General features: G+C 38.0%; 1 protein-coding gene across 1 annotated transcript in view; it reads left to right on the top strand.

The window, feature by feature from the left end:
- Positions 1–21,590, top strand: part of LOC126976526 (frizzled-2) — a 252,429-nt gene that overhangs the window by 61,723 nt on the left and 169,116 nt on the right. The window contains exon 2 of the mRNA XM_050824903.1: positions 12,865–12,913. The gene's annotated coding sequence lies outside the window, so the exon portion shown is untranslated. The remainder of the gene's footprint in view (positions 1–12,864; positions 12,914–21,590) is intronic.

Genomic DNA, 21,590 nt, shown 5'->3' on the forward strand with positions numbered 1-21,590 from the left:
ACGATATATTTAATACTATATACTTACTTAAACATACATAAATTCATATAAACATACATATCAACATACATAAATACATTTAAACATCCATGACTCGGAAACAAACATCCATATTCATCATATAAATGCTTGCACCTACCGGGATTCGAACCCGGGACCTCTAGCTTAGTAGGTAGGATCGCTAACCACTCCGCTATTTAGGTCGTCGCACATATATAATATAAGAAGGGATTTCAGTTCTTCCTTCATTTGTGTCAGATTTTATTTTTTCTGAAAATAGCGTTGTTGAATGAAACACAATTCCCCGGCATTGGTGGCGACTGGCGGCGGATGTGGCGACGAGAAGTGGCGATCTGTGTCGGTCAGCGGATGTGTGATATTGCAACTTTGTCTACACTTGTGGCTTTTTACGTCTTTTGCTATCGTTAACTCCAAATATAACATACATTAATAAATTCTGTTTCTACAATAAACATTGAACAGAAGCGGTTATGTACATTATTCATATAATAATAATATGAAGTCTTAATAATTTTGTGAAATTTTGATTCCGTAATGGTAAGGTGATGTTATCTAATGTAATCTAATAATAAACAATACAAAAATCTACTCTAAGCAGGAAGTAGCTTCTGCTTTTGAGAAAATTTTTTCTGACATCATGACATCTTCCAGTTTCCATCTCAAGCACCCTTGTCTCCTCCACCAGTGTTGCCGAGTCACTTCTTTTGGAAAATGTTAAGGAATGTAAACAAAATTTCAAATTCAGTGTTGTTAGCCCAGCAGAAATAATTAAAACTTTCAGATCCTTAGAAATGAAAAAAACTGCTGATATCTGTAAAAATAATAAGTTCTGTTATTGACGTCATAGCACCATATCTAGCACTAGTTTTTAATAGCTGTATTGAACATGGCGTGTTTCCTGACCTTCTGAAGTATAGTAAAATTACACCAATATTTAAATCGGGACTCACTTCTGACCCGAATAACTATAGCCCTGTTTCAGTGTTGCCGACCCTGAGTAAAATTTTTGAAAAAATTATTTTAAGCCAATTGCTTACTCACTTTAACACTTATAAGTTACTTCATATAAAACAATTTGGCTTTACTAGGGGACGCTCGACTACGGATGCAGGTGTTGAACTCATCAGAAATATTTTTGAGGCCTGGGAGGAATCACAGAATGCACTTGGTATCTTCTGTGATTTATCTAAGGCTTTTGATTGTGTTCAACATTCAACGCTGAAGCTATGTCACTATGGTATAAGAGGATCTGCACTCGATCTTCTGATCTCATATTTAAATAATAGGATCCAGAGGGTCGAGGTGAATGGCAGGAGATCTCCTGGGACTCCTCTCGGTATGGGGGTACCACAAAGGTCTATTCTTGGACCCTTCCTCTTCCTAATTTATATTAATGATCTACCTAACCTTGTAGAAAAAAAACACAAGGTGGTATTGTTTGCGGATGACACTTCACTTATATTCAAAGTGAAACGAAGCCAAGTTTTATATGACGAAGTAAACAATGCTCTCTCTGACATCGTGTACTGGTTAAGCGCCAATAACTTATTTTTAAATAGTCATAAAACCAAATATATTAAATTCACCGCGCCAAATGTCAAAAATGTAGATGCGAATATTTTATTGAGTGGAGAGGTGGTAAAACCAGTGGAATCTGCTGTATTTCTTGGCATTACTCTTGATTCCAAATTGCAGTGGGGCCCCTATATTGAAGGATTGGCGAATAGGCTTAGTTCTGCAGCATATGCAGTTAGAAAATTAGACGGTTAACTGACATAGATACGGCGCGACTAGTATACTTTAGTTATTTTCATAGTATTATGTTCTATGGTATTTTGTTATGGGGCAGTGCGGAATAAGCACTTTGAGGAATTCTCTAGAAACTGTGACATTCATAATGTTAACACGAGGAACAAACATAAACTTGTTATGCCTACTACTCGGTTGGGTCGAGTTAGTAAGTCTTTTGTTGGGCGATGTATATGCTTCTACAATATGATCCCAGAAAATGTACAAAACAAATGTGTTACGAAATTTAAAAGAATTGTTAAAAAACGTTTGTGTGGGAAAGGTTATCATAGCATAAACGATTTTCTTAATGACACCACGGACTGGGAATAAAGCGAACACCCTCAGGCTCTTTAATTATAAATGTTTATTGTACGATATCACATTGTAATCCATATTTTATATAAAAAAAAGACCGCTGAGTTTCTTGCGCCCATTCTTCTCAGGTCTGAGGCAGTCTCTTTCGAATGGGTGGTAGTTTTTGACGTTCAATAAGTGATTTTAAATCCTATTTTGAATAAAAATATTTGAATTTGAATTAACAAATCTTGTTTTCTACCAACTTTAAAAATCCTGTCTTATATATTTATATATTATATAATCATTTATGTTTTTATCGTTGACTGATTTGATTTTTTTTATTCTCAGAAAGATATCATATATTTCTCGATTATTTATGTATTTTATAATAGGAACACGAACGCGCGACCTCTCGTGTTCCGTGCGAGCGCTTTTCCACTGAGCCGAGTAACGTATAGTTGATAAATCTTGTATGTTTTGTTCAACTCTGAGGTCGTGGCTTCATCTACACGATCTACTTTCCAGTTGATAACCTGCTCAACCGTAATACTTGCATATTAGGAACATGACTTAAGTAAACACGTAAGTAACACGAACATGACGTAAGTCGCTCTTTCGAATCTAAACGTAACATGCGAGCGCTCTTCCACTGAGCCAACCGTTCGAGAGACAAATTGTTGATAAATCTTGTATGCTTTTTCAGCTGTAAGGTTTTCAAATTTAGTTTGTGTGATTAATTCCAGTTTCAAAAATAATAATATAACTCGGTTACAGATTCACTTCAAATGTCTATCTTTTTGTACCTCTGTTAAAGATAGTCTATCTCTCATTTTTCATCGTAAGTCTCTAGTTTCATTATAAATGAACATCTAGAATTATATTATGTAATCTACACGATGTAAGAGTGCTAAATACAAGAGTATGACGATGATCGTAAATCGGTGTAAGAAATATATAGCGATAATAAATATCTTGCGGCCATTAAATATGATTCACACATTCCATTGACTTGAAAAGTGTGTGCGAGTGACGTCACGGGGATAAGTGATGCACCTAAATATAACTTATTTATTTCGCACAGAAGTATTGAACAGATCTTCGAGAACAAAAGGTTGATTTAGAGGTAACTTTGTAAATTTATTTCATCATCTCAGCCGGAAGCCACTGCCGGACAAAGGCCTCCCCCAAAGATCGCTATGACGATCAGTCCTGCGCTGCCCTCAAACAACCTACTCCGACGATCTTGACAGATCGTCGGTTCGTCTTGTGGGACGCCTACCAACACTACGCCTTCCGGTACGTGGTCGCCATTCTAGGACCTTACTGCCCCAACGGCCATCTGTCCGTCGAGCTATGTGCTCTGTCCACTGCCACTTCAGTTTCGCAATCATTTGGGCTATGTCAGTGACTTTGGTTCTCGATTCGATCTCACAGGGAAACTCCGAGCATAGCCCTCTCCATTGCCCGCTTAGTAAGCGACCACGTCTGCGTTCCGTATGTCATCACTGGCAACACACACGAGTTAAAAACCTTCATCTTCAGACACTGTGGTATTTGGACGAAAAGATTTTACGGAGCTTCCCGAATGCTGCCCATTCAAGTTGGATTCGACGAGTGACCTCTTCCCCGAAATTGTCGAATACTCGTCAACAATTTCGAGAGTACAGTTCCCAACTATTACGGAAAATTTATTTATCCCTTATAAATTGGATGGTTCAAAGATAATGTATACGTCTAGATAGAGTCTCTTGCTATTTTGCAACGCATGACAACTGGCCAGGTTTATTACTTTAGTCTGCATTACAGCTTCTTCTTATACTCGCGATACGTCACTCAGTTTGTTTAGTGTGCGTGCGTGTCTGAAGATATAGGTTAACAGTTAGCTGTTATTTTTTTCGAAGTATTCACAGCTGTCACAGTCTATCTAGACGTATAAAATTATTTAAGGTTTCAAATTGTAAGGTGGCGAGAATAAGTCATTGAATTGGTTCTAAGCTGTTTTGATTCGAAATTAGACGGCTGAGTTTTAATAAAATGTGGTTAGTTAGCCTGCTGAGCTAGAAAGTGCGGGTTTGAATCCCGCTACGTGCAAACATTTATATGATGAATATAGGTGTTTGTTTCGGAGTCATGGATGTTTATAAGTATTTATGAATGTTTAAGAGGGCAATACTTAGATTTTTTTATTAAAATAAGGGAAGACGAGCAGGACGTTCGGCTGATGGTAATTGATACGCCAAGCCCATTACAATGCAGTGCCGCTAAGGATTCTTAGAAAACTCAAAAATTCTGACTGGCACTACAATTGCGCTCGTCACTTTGAGACGTAAGATGTTAAGTCTCATTAGCCCAGTAATTTCACTAGCTACGGCGCCCTTCAGACCGAAACAATAATGTTTACACATTACTGCGTCACGGCAGAAATAGGCGCCGTTGCGGTACCCATAATGGTATAATAAAGGAGCCTACCACCGGTAAAGTACAGTAGTTTGGGGCAACATAATTTGTGTATTAATATTATTATAATTATATGATTAAAGTGGAGTTTGATTTGGTTTCTGCTTTCAGTGCACGAAGAGCATCTAGGCTTTGCTAACGTTCTCAAAAACGTAAACTTCCAAATAAACTTGGCATAAAGTTATACCTGAGAATAAACAAAGAATATGCAAAATTTTTACAATTTCGTTGACAACACTGTCAATACAATAATAATTCTGAAGTTTTTCGAATGTCAAGCAGCCTTGCAAATAAACGCGGGAAACGTTATACGTCCGATTAAGCCAACCGTAAGCAAAATGTCTATTTGTAAACATTTTGCATATTCTTGGTTTATGATAAGGTATAACTTTATGCCAATTTTATTTGTAAGGCCGTTATAATCATACAACATACGAAACGAATACAATTCATATATAGAACATGTTTTATTTACCGACAGCGATAAAAGTTTTAAACGATCTTAAGTCCTCAAATTTCACCGCCCCCTTACACTTATTCTTAACAATATGAAGTTGATCGAATTATTGTGTCACATTGTGGCATTCACAAAAGACTTAACAATGGACGGAACCCTGCTAAGGGAGCAGCGGGTGGGAGAAAGAGAGGGTGGGGGGGGGTAAATGTTATTGTATTAATACAGATGTGAGAGTTAAATGAGAAGCTTGTGAGGTGTGAGCGATTGCGGAGTAATGGCGCGGAACAAACTCGCCGCGTATGTTAAATGTAAGCTGCCTGTTACGAGGGTTGCCATATCACGCCACCTCGCTTACTTCCAGACAATTAGGAATTTTTCGCTTTATCATACATATTTTTTTTTTTTAAGGAGCTCCAACAAAACTTAAGGGCGTGTATATCAAATAGGCAATTAGGCAGTGCCTACCTCGTTATGAACCTAAATAATTAAAGCAAGCCGTGAAGCAGTAATGTGTTAGCATTACTGTGTCGGTCTGAAGGATGCCGTAGCTAGTGAAATTACTGGGCAAATGAGACTTAACATTTTATATCTCAAGGTGACGAGCGCACTTGTAGTGCCATTCAGAATTTTTGGGGTTTTTCAAGATTTCTGAGCGGTACTGCATTGTGGGCGTATAGGGCGTATCAATTAGCATCAGCTGAACGTCCTGCTCGTCTTGTGCCTTATTTTCAATTAAAAAAAAAAGAATTGCTAGAATACCAATGCACGCCCCCATACATATTACAACAAGATGAAGCCACAACCTGAGACTTGAACAAGACATATAAGATTTGTCAACGATACGTCACTCGAACGGTTGGCTCAGTGGAAAGAGCGCTCGCACGGAACGCGAGAGGTCGCGGGTTCGAATCCCACGGCGTTCATAAATTTTCTTTTAAAATTTAATTTCTGTAATTAATCCTAGAAGTGAGGGTTATCACATTAAAAAAACTAAAAAATATATACAGTATAAAACTATGATAATAATAAAAGAAGTAGCAATGAGGCTATCGTAAAATGGATCAGCCTCGGATATCTCCAAAATATTATTTACGGCCGTTTTGAAAAACTATCTATCCTTAGTTTAACTTACCAGAGGTAGACAAATCTATGCTTTTACGCTTACTTACATTTCAATAACCTATCGACATAAAGCATTGGACTATCACACACATTGGACATAACTATGGATAGATAAGAACTTGTCATTAAACGGTGACAGCAATGTATCCGTAACTAGAGATACGTTATTGAAAACGGCCGTTAATGTAATAATAATGTAACAAATATCTTTCAGGATGATTGTCGAGCAATGAATACAAAAATATCTATTGCAGTGAATTTTTAAACGCACGAACTGTATAGCTGGTAGAGTCTCGGGGCAAATTAGAATTTTTACACTTAATGGAGAATTAATTTATTATGCATTACATTTTACATCTTTACGTGGTGAAAATGTATGTATCGAGGGCGAATCACAGCTCTCTAGCATCAATAGTCCTCAAAGGAAAGCCGCGCACAGAAGGACATTCGATGCTTAAGAGTAGGTCTAATAGCTTTTACGTCTTGAAGCTTTGACCTAGATATAACCTAAGATGGTTTAAGACATTTATTAAAGAAAGAGTAGAGACAGTTATAATGAGAAAGAAAAAGGCTTAGCACATATCATTATAATTTGAACTGTTTGTTAACATTCCCTGGATTTTTTTAAAGACTGTCTCAATATTGTAGTGTTTTCAGAACCATTGTCTTTATGTTTTTTAAATTTAAGCCTAGCCGCGCTATTGCCCCGACCCGCCGTCGGCGCGTTATCTAAATTGCCCATAATTTTTTCTAGCCACTTGTGGTGCCGCGCGGCGTGCTCGAGTTTCCCAAATTCATTCATTGTGACTCAAGATGTTATTGGAACCCTGTCTCATATTATGTTTTATATGTTTAGGATGACTGAAGCTATTTATTCAAGTGCTTTGTTTAGCAGTATTTGACTATAGTGTAGATACATCATAGGTTGAACACAGAGATAGTGCGTTTTTGAGCACAACTTGTGTTTAAACGATTATACCTCAAAAATTAAAGCGATGACATAGGGTTTTTTATTATTAATTACAATAATTATATTATAAACATTAGGATAACAAATAAAAACATACACCTGTTCATACAAAACTATTTATTTGCAGCTCTTTTATTTTGCATAAAAATTTGGCGTCCCAAACTCCATGAACACTCGACATTTGGGATTTCAAAATTTTACTTTATTTGCTTATATTTTTATCATCCCGGCTGGTAATTACTTTGATCTTAACGTAAATGATCGTTTTGATTGCGTTTAGAATCATAAAACAGCCAAAAAATATCGAATTTGAAGGTAAAACTATTACGCCAGCCGGTAAAGCGAGCGCCAAAATATACCGCCGGCTTTATCGGGTTCAGAAAAGGTCAAATATTGTATTTTACGGTAAAAACTTTATTCCCGCGTTATAGTAGTTTACTTATCTTGATAATAACAAAAAATCAAGTAAAAATACTCACCGTAAGTATTTAAATTCTTTTCACTAGTAAGGCTTTAGGCCTCATTAAGGTGGAACGGAAGAAGAGGAGACCTCCTAGTCATAACCAATGTGGCACAGCACCGATAGGACAGAACCAGCTCCTGCGTCCCGTAATCCCAGCGACGTATATCTACGTCGCTCGCTTTCACCACACCACCAAGGCCTCCGACATTGTTCAGTACTTGGTGGAGAAGACAAGGTTCCGGTTGGGGGTCGAAAATTTGGTAACGCGTCACGCAGTTGACTTCAACTCTTTTGTTGTTCGCGTCCCGACAGAACATATATCAACCTTCCTGGACGTGCAGCTGTGGCCGAAAGGGGTCGTGTTCCGCAAGTAGCGCGGACGTCGCCGACCACCGGAAGCTACCGAACCCGCGCCTCACATTGCCGCGAAAATGTGACATAGATTTAAGTTATATGTCTAATGTATGTTAGACTATAAGGTATTTATTTTATGGACCTTGTAGCCTGAAATAAAGGAATTATTATTATTGTTATTATTATTATTATATAACAGATATTGACGAAAGTTGGTATATTGAAACGGTACTTGAAATGGATTGAGCATAATATATGTAAACAGAAGCTTGGTATACTCGTATGAACCGGACAACAATCAGCGGAAAAATTAAAACATTTTTTTTTATGAAAAAGGAGGGCAAAAGAGTACGGGTCACCTCATGTTAAGTCATCACCGCTGCTCGCTCAGCGTTGCCGGCTCTAGAGGAAGGTGTATGCGCTATTTTTGAACTCCTCGTGTCGTATCGTCACGGAAACACTGCACAAGGAAGCCCATTCCATGGTTTGTTGTTTGTATCTGGAAGAAAGTTCCTTGAAAAACCGCACTATGGAGGACCGCCGTACGTCCAGATGGTGGGGTTATATTCTAATTGGTGGCGTGTCGTGCGAAGGTGGAATTGGGCGGCAGGAATTAGGTTTATCAGCTCTTTCGAGTATTCCTCATGATAAATGCGGTAGAAGACACACAATGAAGCGACGTCTCTACGCAACAACAAGTGATCTAACCGTTCACAGAGCACTGGATCCCCGAAAATTCAAGCAGCTTTAATTATTCATGTCACGTTCATTTGGTCTAGCATTAAACAAAATTTTATCATAACATTCATATATTTTTTTACCATTTAGTTACAACTTGGTTTCATTTTGTGATACTAGTCCGCACGCGTCGCGCGGCCCTCGACTCTCTAATTGTTTGATAATATCCGAGCCATTTATATTCATTATTGTGAAGAGTTGAAAATTTGACGAGAACAGCTCAGTTACTACATTATGTCCGGCTTGCTGAAACTACAACTTTAAGTTTATTGGATTCAACACCTTACATAAAACATTAGATGCATTACCATATATACGTACGACGAAAGTTGTCATGTTATTACAAAGCAGCAAAGAATACCTAGCGAGTATATAACTGTTGCTGGTCGGAACCTAGCCATATATTAATTCTAAACTAAGTTACAAGTAGATATTCATACCGCCTTTCTGCATCCAAATTTCAGCCCAGTTGTCACACTAACAAAAGGCACTTTCCAATAACGTGTTATTTGAAATTCGTTTCCTGAAAAAGACAGACAAAGTCATAGTAAATACGTAAAAAATATGTGAGAAATTGTGGAAATTCAATTCCTTGCTCAAATATCCCGGATTTAGAGAGTGGGCATCCGACAGTAATCTATATCTACCCCATGCGACCATGTGTCTCAGAGACACGGTATAATCACTTTATCCTATTAAACCCAAACGACTTAAACCGGCAATTAATTTCGTCCCAGTTTAGTTTAAGTATTTTATAAATTATTAACATTCAAACAGATTCTATAGAAACGAGATTACATGAATAATTATTTCCTTAAACTAAGACAACCAAACCAAGCATCAGAAACATATAGTTGCAGAAATGGCACTGTTACAATCGAAGTGATGTTTACCCTCGTTATAAGCGTGTATACGCGCAAAAATCATAGGGAGCCATTAATATTTACTATAGCTATCAATAATTATGATAGGGAAGTATATTGCACCATAATATCGATCATTACAAAATTCTCTGGACTTCTGGGGTACGCAGCAACCACACACCCAGATCCTCGTCTACTTAAATGGTTTTTTTTATGAAATTGTTACAACTTTCGTGAGATATTATTAACTTTATTTATTTAAATCGGATTTACTCACAATTCATCGGTGTTGGTACCTAGTTACGGACCATTTGGAGACCTTTCATCAGGGTGAGTGTAGTGAGTTCGCGGAAAATAATAATAAATTTCTTTATTGGGGCAGCAGAGGCCCATATTTTGTTAGAAACAGGCTTAAAAACTATATTAGTATATTACAATTTCTACGATTTGCTTAATATAATTTATTCTTAATACATAATAACATAGAATAACTTTGTATCGGAAAAGAACTTAAACGAATCGTTGCAGTATTGGCGAATCTCTGAATATCCCGCTATCATATTCAGGATACTGTTTGAGCTCGAACGCAGCCTTGCCAGGACTCGTCTCGCACTACGATTTACGCTCGTAGTGCGCGGCTTGACAGAGCGGGAGGTACGGGGTGCGATGGAGGTTATGACGAGCACAATAAACTATTGGCATTCACGGATGCACAAAATGACCACTATGTAACTTTGGATATTATTCAGAGATGAGCTTAACTTAGAGGGTTTCCAAGTAGGTGGCAGAGACCATCCCTTTTCTCTATTAAAATTAGGTCGATGGTCACTTTCAATATTCTTGTCGTAGACCAATACTTTTAACTTACAAACGAAATATAATGTGAGGTGTTAGAGTTGAGGGCACGCTCTGCCACCGCTGAAGTGCTCCTTTCTATTTTGCGTTCACTTCGGATGCGCTCGGTAAGTCTAGATTTTATGTTGCATGCCGTTTCCCCGATGTAGCTTTTGCCGCACTTGTAAGGAATTTTGTAGACACCAGAGCTCTACAAAGGGTCCGATCATTAGGCGATCGTAGAAGAATAGCAATCAGCGTCAGTCTACATCTAAGACGTAACCGGTGTCCAATTTGATCCATTCATGTGTGGTAAATATGCTGGGACCCGCTCTATATGCGGAGGTCTCTAAATCAGCTGGGGCATCTCGTCATTCCTTCACATATTTCTATAAGATCAGAATGAGATACAGTCACGCGTCAATGATCGTCATTTTTATTGCATAAAATAAATATATGTAGAGATTTTATTAGAACCCCAGTAACCAAACCAGATGTGGTGATAAAGATAGAAACGTGTTACTTACGACTTAAATGTTTATATTTAGAGCTGCATGTTAATGAGTATGTAGTTAATGTGTGATGCATCAATAAAGCTAATGCTAGTGAAATTACTGGGCAAATGAGACTTAACGTCTTATGTCTCAAGGTGATGAGCGCAATTGTAGTGCCGCTCAGAATTTTTGGGTTTTTCAAGAATCCTGAGCGGCATTGCATTGTACTGGGTGGGGCGTATCAATTACCATTAGCTGAGCGTCCTGTTCGTCTCATCCCTTATTATCATAAAAAAAAGCTGTGTGAGAAAGAGATGCAGAGTCAGCTGATATAGACGATCTGTCAGACGAGCTGCTGAGGGGTTCCTTACTATCGCCCAGTTCTCACATCCTCTGGATCTTCTTATGGGATGAGGAATACACACACTTATTCATCTCCATTCGCGTTTCGCTGAACGATTTTGATGCAGAGCTCACACTTATAGAGTTCTTGCTTCTATCAGCCCCGTACAGTCGTATGAGTAAGAAAGACCATGTAGCGGGTTATCGCCGACAACCGGTTTCGTTCTTCTGTCCATTGAGCCGTCATCGATGAAAAAAATGTGTGAGTGGCCTTGCATCCCCCGCCAGTCCCCCACGTCCACCACACGTCACTCGGCTAGATTCACACACACAATATTTCTATATTTTGTGGAAATTGTCGAAAAGCGGGAAAAATCAGGGACATGTTGCAATAAGGGACTCTGGCAACCCTAACTATGAAGATCGCAACTTGCCGAGAACCATTCGTGTACAAGGCTATTCCGCCGCGTTCGACGCTGTATGCTGGATGGTCGAGGACGGTCAGATTCTCAGACTTTCAATGACTGAGGCTTGGCGCCAACTCAACTTTAGCAAATCTTTCGCGGTCATACTATTATCTATCTTCAAGGATTGAAGGCTAAGACATTAATCATAATTTTAAATTGAATTTAAGCGTAGGCTTTGCAATATTTTATAAAATAATTTAATTTAAATTTGTTTTGAAAACATATTTTTTATCTTTTTATATGTGTAAAATATGTTTTGGATTCATTTAATTCGTTTTACTATATAACCGAAAAAAAACGTCACATTTTTTTTTATGTATGATTGCCTGGAAGTAGATGTGTAAATGTCTGTATCGTGTACTTTCTGTAGTCAATCTTAAATAAATAAATTTTAGGTGTTTTCAAGAATCGTGAGTGGCACCCATTACAATAATGGGCAGGTTGAAACACTTACCATCGATGAACGTTTTGGTCATCTGATCACTTTTTTCTCAATAAAACATAAGTGTCTTAGAAGTCATCAAATTAACAGACAAACATATCGTCATCTTCTTGTCTCGCCCGTGTGACCCGGTTCTATAATTTCATTGCGTCGCACATCATTCACACCACGCCGTATAATATTGTAAACAGATAAGCGTGTGTCGGCCTGTCCCGGACGCGGACGTCGTAAAAACATCGTGAATGTAATTGCATCGTTCAGACCACCACGACTTGATAAATATCGTCCCAATCCAGCGTTGTATTTTAATTACACGCTTACAAAAGTTTTTGTAGTAATAATTTACCACTTTACCAGTGGTAAACTGGTTACTTTACCTTTGTGGCTTTGGTGGCTTTACCTTTGCACAGGATGCCGGCTAGATTATGGGTACCACAACGGTGCCTATTTCTGCCGTGAAGCAGTAATGTGTAAGCATTACTGTGTTTCTCTCTGAAGGGCGCCGTAGCTAGTGAAATTACTGGACAAATGAGTCTAAACATCTTATGTGCCAAGGTGACGAGCGCAGTTGTAGTGCCATTCAGAATTGTCGGGGTTTTTCATGAATCCTGCATTATAAAGTGCAGGGCGCATCAATTACCATCAGCTGAACGTCCTGCTTATATTGTCCCTTATTTTCATGAAAAAATGTTTAAGCATAATTTGTGTGTGGGTACAAAAATAATATTAAATTAACATTTTCTTTGTTTCAGACAACCCCATCTTGTCCATCAGCAGATAGAACAGCTATACAACTAACAAGTAAGTCAAAAACGAAAATAAAAAATAAATAATTTTAACACTGCATAAACCCTACTTAACATAACCCTAGTAGAACAGTTATACAAGTTACACAATTAACAAGTAAATCATAAACAAAAATATAAAAAAAAACATATGAGACTGCATAACCCCTACTAAACATCGATACCAACATTATGGTATTTCAGTTGCGAATACCACAGCTTCCTCAATGACTATGTATGCTATAATCGAAAAAAGTTGGTGAAGCTTCTACTGTCGATGGTTGGCGCGAAGCTGTATGCTCTGTTACTAAAATAGCTCTGTGGTTCAAACTCAAAATTTATTATTTCAAATAAAAACATATAACATAAAACTTTAAATATACTTGGTATAAAGAAGAAGAAAAGATAGAACGAACTGAGCACCAACAATATGCAAAATATTGACTATATCGCTGACAGCACTGTCAATACAATGATAGTTTTGAAGTTTTCCGAATGTCAAGCAGCCTTGCAAATAAACGCGGGAAACTTTATACGTCCGAATAAACCAATCAAAAGCAAAATGTCCATTATACATATTCTTGGTTTATTCTCAGGTATAAGTTTATACCAAGTTTATTTGTAAGGCCGATTGTGTTTTGTTGTGTGGGATATCGATAACTATTTTATGGCTCTACAAATAGTTGAACAACTACATAATAACTATTAATATATATATATATATATATGTAAACCTAAATATTGAAACAAATAAAAAATGAAATTTAAATTTTACCACCCTCTTTTTTAAATTATCAGTTAAGAAATCGTCTCTTATAGGCTTCAAGTCCGTAGACTTCTTTTAAATACGCCTCATGTTTCTAGGTGCTATCTCCATCTCCCGTGATGAAACTTTTGCTTTCGGACAGGATTTCTTCGAATTCTTTCCCTTACTGCTTTGACCACATTTTTCGTACGAACACTACGTAGACGGCCAGATCTATTTCTGTCACAAACAAAGGAGGTCTCATTGTACCTATTAGTAGCCCGGTACACAAACACTTTACTAATACCAAGCGTATGGAGAGTTTTAAAAGTTGCATTTGGATCCATACCCACTTTGGTTCAGTTCTCTTTATCACCCCACTCCACATTTTAATATCGCAAAATATTGTGCAATATATTGGCGCCAAAATGAGAAAATCAATGTACAATTATATAAAAATGACAGATTCCAAATTCAAATGTAATATTTTGCTAATTTTAATTGTAACAGTATTTATGGCCAGACTAAGTATATCTTGCTCTTTATCATCTACAGCAAGATAGAAAAGGTAAGGGAATCTATTTCAGCTGTAATGACTTTGATCGACAAGTCTAGTTAGTTAGTACTTTGAATATCAAACTAACTAACGCACATATTGATAAATCAATATTGGTCACACATTATCATTGGGTTGTCAGGTCGTCTAAATGCTAATATATTCTAAGTCTGTGACCTCAACACAGAACAAGAATTCCTTTATACATTTTACGCTACTTTATAGCTCCCACATAAGATACATTCAACACATAAATATCCCGGTAATGCTTGTTTGTTTGTCGTTGCGACGGGAACTATATCAAGATCGTAACACAATAACATTACATCGTGTTTTTATTATTGTTTAATGACTCAATTTGTCACTTTCTGTAAGATCTTTATACATGGAACCACAGAACAGGTAAAATCATCCCTATCTCTATCTTATGGTGAAGGTTTGTTAGTTGCGCTACAGTTAATACTTTTGCTACTGTTACTGTTTTTACTTGTCGTACTTAGTCTTAGTGCAATTATGACCCGATTTTTTTTAAATGAAAAATTCTTTAGTCGTGCTCTGCACTTTTTGATAGGAGAAAATCTTATGGGTTCGCGTTACAGACATGCTCAGAACTGACGCACACGATAAATAAATATATAGCTAATTGAAATCTCGTGAGTTCATGGCACTGCAATGCTTAAAGCAGTATATCTGTAGCTATACAACTGACGTATTGTGTATATCTCATAAGTGAAATCGAATGGATTTAGTGAAAAGTTCAATGTGTATATTTTACTGTGCATTGTTAAAATAGTGCTTTTGTTTGATTTTTAATATAATTGAAAATAAGTTTTAAAAATAAATTGAAATTAATAATTGAATTGTTTTTAAATATTATTAAATTTAAAATTTTAATAGTAAAGGTTCTAAGTTTTCGCTTCTATCGACAGTCTCTACAACTGCCATTTTTTTATTATTTGCAAATTTTACCCATTTGCCACCACTTCGCAGAAGTTGCAAGAAACGATAGAAATTAAAATAGAAGAAATAACGTAAGAAGTTAATAAAAATACTATCACTTATATGTAGATCCATACATTACGTTTCTATTATGCTTGCAACATTCCGGATAAAAAAAAAATTATTGAATTAGGCGTTACTTTGCGGAAATCCATAATCTGGCAACAGACTCAAAAAAAGTTTCAGTCTCTTGCCAGATTTTGGCGAGACAACACGTCCTGAGGATGCCTCGTGTAGAGGCGAAACACGTGTCGAATTGTTTTAAAAACAAATATTGGCAGAATTAACACTAAAGAAAACTTAAATCATTTGTACATTCCGCATATTAGAGGACTTTTTGAATTTAGATTCTCATAGCGAAAAATTATCACCATATATATTATTATCTAAAAAAGCCCATGAAGGGTTCCGTAGCAGCAGGTAACATAGTATTAAAGTTCTTGTAGTTCGTTGTAACTTTGATCGATGTCTTAATAATAGTGGATTTTTTTTTAATTAAGTTATTTATGACGTATTAAGAAAAACTACTTAATAGATCTCGTTCAAACAAATTTTCGGTGGATGTTTGCCTGGTAATGTTCATCATGACAGACACAAGACGAATACATAAGGCTTCCGTTTTTTGCCACTCCGCTACGGAACCCTATTAACTAACGGAGTATTTCACTGACAGCTGAACATTGGGCACATTTCGCAGAAAAATACTCGAAAACTTGGCGAGTCTGTGGCGTGTGAAGTTATTCAGCGCATGTTCTATCTAAGACTCGCGTGTTTGAATGCCAATTGTATTTCTGCTTCGTTTATATTTTGTTAACATTATTGGTAGTGGTGTGTAAACTGTTTCACCCAGAAAAAAATAACAGGCTAAGACAGTCTATTATAACTTCACAATTATTTACGGACATGCTCATGAGAGGCGCACGTGATAAATAAATAATTAAAAAATATATACCAATATATATAATAGTTAGACATTTATAAATAGGGTGAAATCTGTAGCTATAGAGCTGACGTATTATGCAACATTAGTGTTGTGTATATCTTATATCTTTAAACGAGCAATTCTTGTATATATATATAATCTGAATCTCGGAAACGGCTCCAACGATTTTCATAAAATTAAGTATGCAGGGGATTTCGGGGGTGATAAATCGATCTAGCTAGGTTTCAATTAAAAAAAATGGTTTTATCCATGTTTGAATGAGAAACAGCTACAATAACATTAGAATACAAAGGTAAATTTCGCCACTATATACAAGACTATTATAGCTCAGATGGGACATTGGGTGATCCGGAAAGCAGAAGACCCCGTTTCGAATCCAGATGTCCTATTAGTTTTTTTTTTGTTCAAGTTTTGTACATTCTTAAAAATCCGAGCAAGGCTCGGTCGTCCGGATATTCTTATCTTATACGTGAAATTGAATGGATTAGGTGAAATTTTCAATGTGTATATACTGTGCAGTATTGGAATTGTGTTTATGTTTATTTAATATATTATTGAAAATAATTATCAAAAATAAATTGATAAAATTAATAATTTAATTATGTATTAACATAATGAAATTTCAAATTTTAATACTAAATGTTCTAAGTTTTTACTTCTATCGGCAGTTTCTACAACTGCCATTTTTTATAGTATTATATTTCGTGTCACTTTGTTTGTCCGCGATGATTTCCTAAGCAAATGAACCGATTTTAATCAAATTATGCACACTGAATTTGATCCAACTTGAGCGATAGGATAGTTTTTATTTCGATTATTTTATTATTAAATTATTATTATTGCACATACCAGAATTAGAAGTTCCTAAGCTCAGTAGTACAGGTCACTAACCACTGAACTATATGAGTCGTTAGAACAAATGGTAAGACCGTTTGCCTATCATAGTTTTTCTTGTCTTCTACACCCGTTAAACCAGAAATTGCGAATTTCAACTTTCAAGTAAAACTTTTCATAGAACAACATGTCTGCTTAAGATAGATCGAAATCAATCTAGCCTTAAACTGTATTTTAACGTTAAAATACCAATGATCCTTGCTTATAATCTGATGATGTCTCTAGACTTAAAAAAAATACTTATATAGTATAATCAATCCTATTAATATTATAAATGTGAAAGTTTGTAAGTCTGGATGTATGTTTGAACTTCTTTAACGCATAAACAACTGAATGGATTTTGATGAAACTTTATAATAATATAGCTTACACACCAGAATAACACATAGGCTATTATTTATAAAACTATCGCGTGAATTATACTTTATATGGCTAAACAACGTTTGCCGGGTCAGCTAATAGTATTATAATTCTGATTAAAATTTCTTTACTGGCTTTTCTTAATTGTATTATGGGCTACTTAATTTCCTTAAATTTGTATCAATATAAATTATCTATTACTTACATGTCGCAATTTTTTATAAGAGGAGGCAAACGGGCAAGAGGCACACGTGATGATATGATGTGAGCCAACCGTCCGTGGACATCTGAAACACCAGGGGTCAAGAGATGCGTTACCACCCTTTAAGCTGGCAGAATTCTATATGTTTGAAGATCTGTGAAAACAGCAGCCGGTAATTGATTCTATAAAGTAGCTGTGCGAAACAAGAAGAAGTTTCTGGCAAAACGCGCGGTTTTAATGACAGTCGTCAACATGACGCAGGTAATTTTCGCATTGTGACGTCTGTTAGTGGAATACGAGTGTCAGTACTAACCCAAACTCCTCTGAGCACTTCCCGTGATATATGGGGTAGATTTTTTTTTTTATTTATTTATTTCATATAATCTACACCACATAACATCACTTATTTTCTTAGAGATTTTATATTATTTAGACAAGATGCAGAGTGAACCCCCCTTTCGTCAAAGCCAAAGAATCAAGTTAAATATTAGTATCATCGTCAACGTATCAGCTGGAAGATGCCCACTACTGGACAAAGGCCTCCCCTGTAGATCGCCATGACGATAGGTCCTGCGCTGTCCTCATTCAACCAATTCCGGCTATCCTGACCAGAACCTCGGTCCTTCTTGTGGGGGGCCTACCAACACTGGGGTATTCCGGTATTGTGATATTACAAAAAATTTGAATCTAATATTTTACTTAAGAGTTAAATGCTAAATACGATGAAACACCTTTGAAATATCAAAGCTTTTATGTTCGTCACCAGACATCAGCCGGAGTATGTGTAGATTTTTGATTTATTGAAAATACGTGTTGCGTGATTTGCATTATTTTATAGGCTATAAACAAACAGAAATGTTAAAACAATATTTGTGTAGGAAGGTGGATTGTTCAAGAAAGTATGTTTTGATTATCATAATGCATTGTCTGCGGTGCGCGGCCGATGTATCTCGCCCACTCGGTGTGGGATACCATCTTCTGACAGTTACCTGCTCAGTAATTAATTCAATAATGTTGTTGTTAGTATGCTATTTTAGTCTAATCAACTGTTATATAAGATATTAATTTCTTAGATCGACTCTCCGTTGCTCTGTAAACTTAACAATTTGTAATTTTCTTAAAGTGATAACCCTCATTTCTGGAACTAATTACACAAAATTATTTGTAAACAAAATTTATGAATGATGCGAGACTTGAAACGTAGTAAACGTTTTTTTTTTTATGGAATAGGAGGACAAACGAGCGTACGGGTCACCTGTTGTTAAGTGATCACCGCCGCCCACAATCTCTTGCAACACCAGAGGAATCACAGGAGCGTTGCCGGCCTTTAAGGAAGGTGTACGCGCTTTTTTTGAAGGTACCCATGTCGTATCGTCCCGGAAACACCGCACAAGGAAGCTCATTCCACAGCTTTGTAGTACGTGGAAGAAAGCTCCTTGAAAACCGCACTGTGGAGGACCGCCACACATCCAGATGGTGAGGATGATATCCTAACTTGTGGCGTGTCGTGCGAAGGTGGAATTGGGTGGCAGGAATCAGGTTAAACAGCTCTTCGGAAAACTCCCCGTGATAAATGCGGTAGAAGACACACAATGAAGCGACGTCTCTACGCAACGCCAAGTAATCCAGCCGTTCACAGAGCACTGGGTCCCCGACAATTCGAGCTGCTCTGCGTTGCACGCGGTCAAATGGATCGAGCTGATACTGGGGTGTGCCAGACCAGAGATGACAGCAATACTCCATGTGTGGCCGGACCTGCGCTTTGTAGAGCGCTAGTATGTGGGCCGGCTTGAAGTATTGCCGTGCTCTATTAATGACGCCCAGTTTCTTTGAAGCCAATTTGGCTTTGCCTTCCAGATGACCACGAAATTGGCAATCGCTCGAGATTTCGAGACCCAGTATTCCGATACTAGGCGAGGCTTTGAGGGAAGTATTGTCGAAGAGCGGTGATACGACAAATGGGGTTTTTTAGTGGTAAACGCGCAAACTTGAGTCTTCTGGGGGTTAAATTGGACAAGGTTCAATTTTCCCCATTCCGCGACCTTCTCAAGAGAGGACTCGATAGAAGACACAAGTTTCTCCCGGCACTGGTCGACGATTTCCCGAGAGAGACCTGCATGGCCCGTGTATATGGCATCACCAGTGCTGTCGTCTGCATAGCAATGAATGTTGGAGGTGTCCAACATATCATTGATATGCAGAAGAAACAGCGTGGGAGACAGCACACAGCCTTGGGGCACTCCAGCATTCACGGGCTTCGGGTTCGAGCAATATCCGTCGACAACGACCTGTATGCTACGCCCAGTGAGGAAGCTGGAGGTCCACTTGCACAAGCTCTCGGGAAGCCCAAGGTTAGGTTATAGGTTATAGGTTATCACGGGCTATTATCCGCAACTCGACGACTACAGCGCGCCTATTTTGCGTGGTGAGGAGGGCGGCTAATCCTGCCACCCTAGTTCCTCAAGGTAATGTATCAAACCTCTGATGTCACCCATGACCTCGGGGAGAGTCCTCGGTGACCCCAGGTGTTTGGCCCGGTATGAGGCCACACTCCTACACTCCAAAATGACGTGTGCGGCCGTTTCGTCCGCCTCCGTGCAGGCTCTGCACAGTGGGCTGTCGGTGACACCTATATTAAACAGATGCTTGTTAAAAGGGCCGTGACCCGTTAGTACATGAGTTATTTTCCGTAACCTAGGTCGTGGAAGTTTTACTAGCTTGCGAGAGAGCTTGGGGTCTATTTGTGGTAGAGCTTCTTTTGCTTGTCTACACCCACTTACGTTCATCCAGTACTTATTATGTAATTCCTTGGTGTGTTGGCGTATTACCTTCGTAGGCCAGCTAGGCGGGAGAGGGATAGTTGGTTCTGGTCCTTTTGCTGTCATCGCTGAGCCTCTCCTGGCCAATTCATCAGCGGCATCATTCCCTCGTGAGTTACTGTGTCCCTTTATCCATTGAAGAGTTACTTGTTTGTTATTTTCGCATAACTCCCTCAGACATTGGTGACAGTTGTATATTAGCTTAGAGGTGATAGTGTGGCTTTGTAGGGCTTGTAGTACTGATTTGCTATCTGAGAGGATGCGGATGGAGTAGTCTTTTACCTTTCGAGTCAAAGTAGCAGTGACTGCTTCTATGATACCCATACATTCTGCTTGGAAGACAGTGTTATGAGCTCCTAGTGATGCAGCTATTCTTATATTTAGGTCATCCGAGAACACTCCGTATCCCGTGCCCGACCTTGTCTTTGAGCCATCTGTGAAAATCCTGAGGTTTTTTATACTGAGGTCCTCTTTCAGTTCTTCATGCAGCTGTATTTTGTATCTCTTATCGAATATGTATTCCTTTGGAGATCTATCACTTACTGCCAACAGCAGAGGCTCCTTTTCAATCACCTCATTTAGAACCTCTGGGTGTGGGGATTGAGTGGTTTTCCAAAGATTTAATGTCTTCAACCTTACTGCGGCGCAGGCCTCCTCTTGTTTTATATAGAGGTGTAGTGCCGGAAGATTCAGCATAGCTTCTACAGCCGCGGTAGGTGTAGTTCGCATACATCCTGTGATAGCCATACACGCTAGTCTTTGGAATCGTTGCAGTTTATTACAAGTAGTGATCAGCTTGGTGCGTGGCCACCATACAACTGCGCCGTAACATATCATAGGTCGTATCACAGCTGTGTAGAGCCATAGTACGATGTTCGGGGCAAGTCCCCATGTCTTTCCCAACATTCTACGGCATTGCCAGAAGGTTACGGTAGCTGTATTTATTTTTGTTTCCAAGTGGGCCGCCCAGTTTAACTTGCTGTCAAGTATAACTCCTAAGTATTTCACTTCGCTGTTTAGTTGGAGTTCGGTGTTAAACAGTTTTGGCAGTTTATAGTTACCCAGGACTCTTTTGTTTGTGAACAATACCAATTCTGTTTTATGTGGGTTGACTGATAGGTCGTTATCTATGCACCATCTTTCCACGATTTTCAATGCTGCATTTGTTACTTCAC

The sequence above is a fragment of the Leptidea sinapis genome, chromosome 41, assembly GCF_905404315.1.
Source record: "Leptidea sinapis chromosome 41, ilLepSina1.1, whole genome shotgun sequence".
Taxonomy (NCBI): domain Eukaryota; kingdom Metazoa; phylum Arthropoda; class Insecta; order Lepidoptera; family Pieridae; genus Leptidea; species Leptidea sinapis.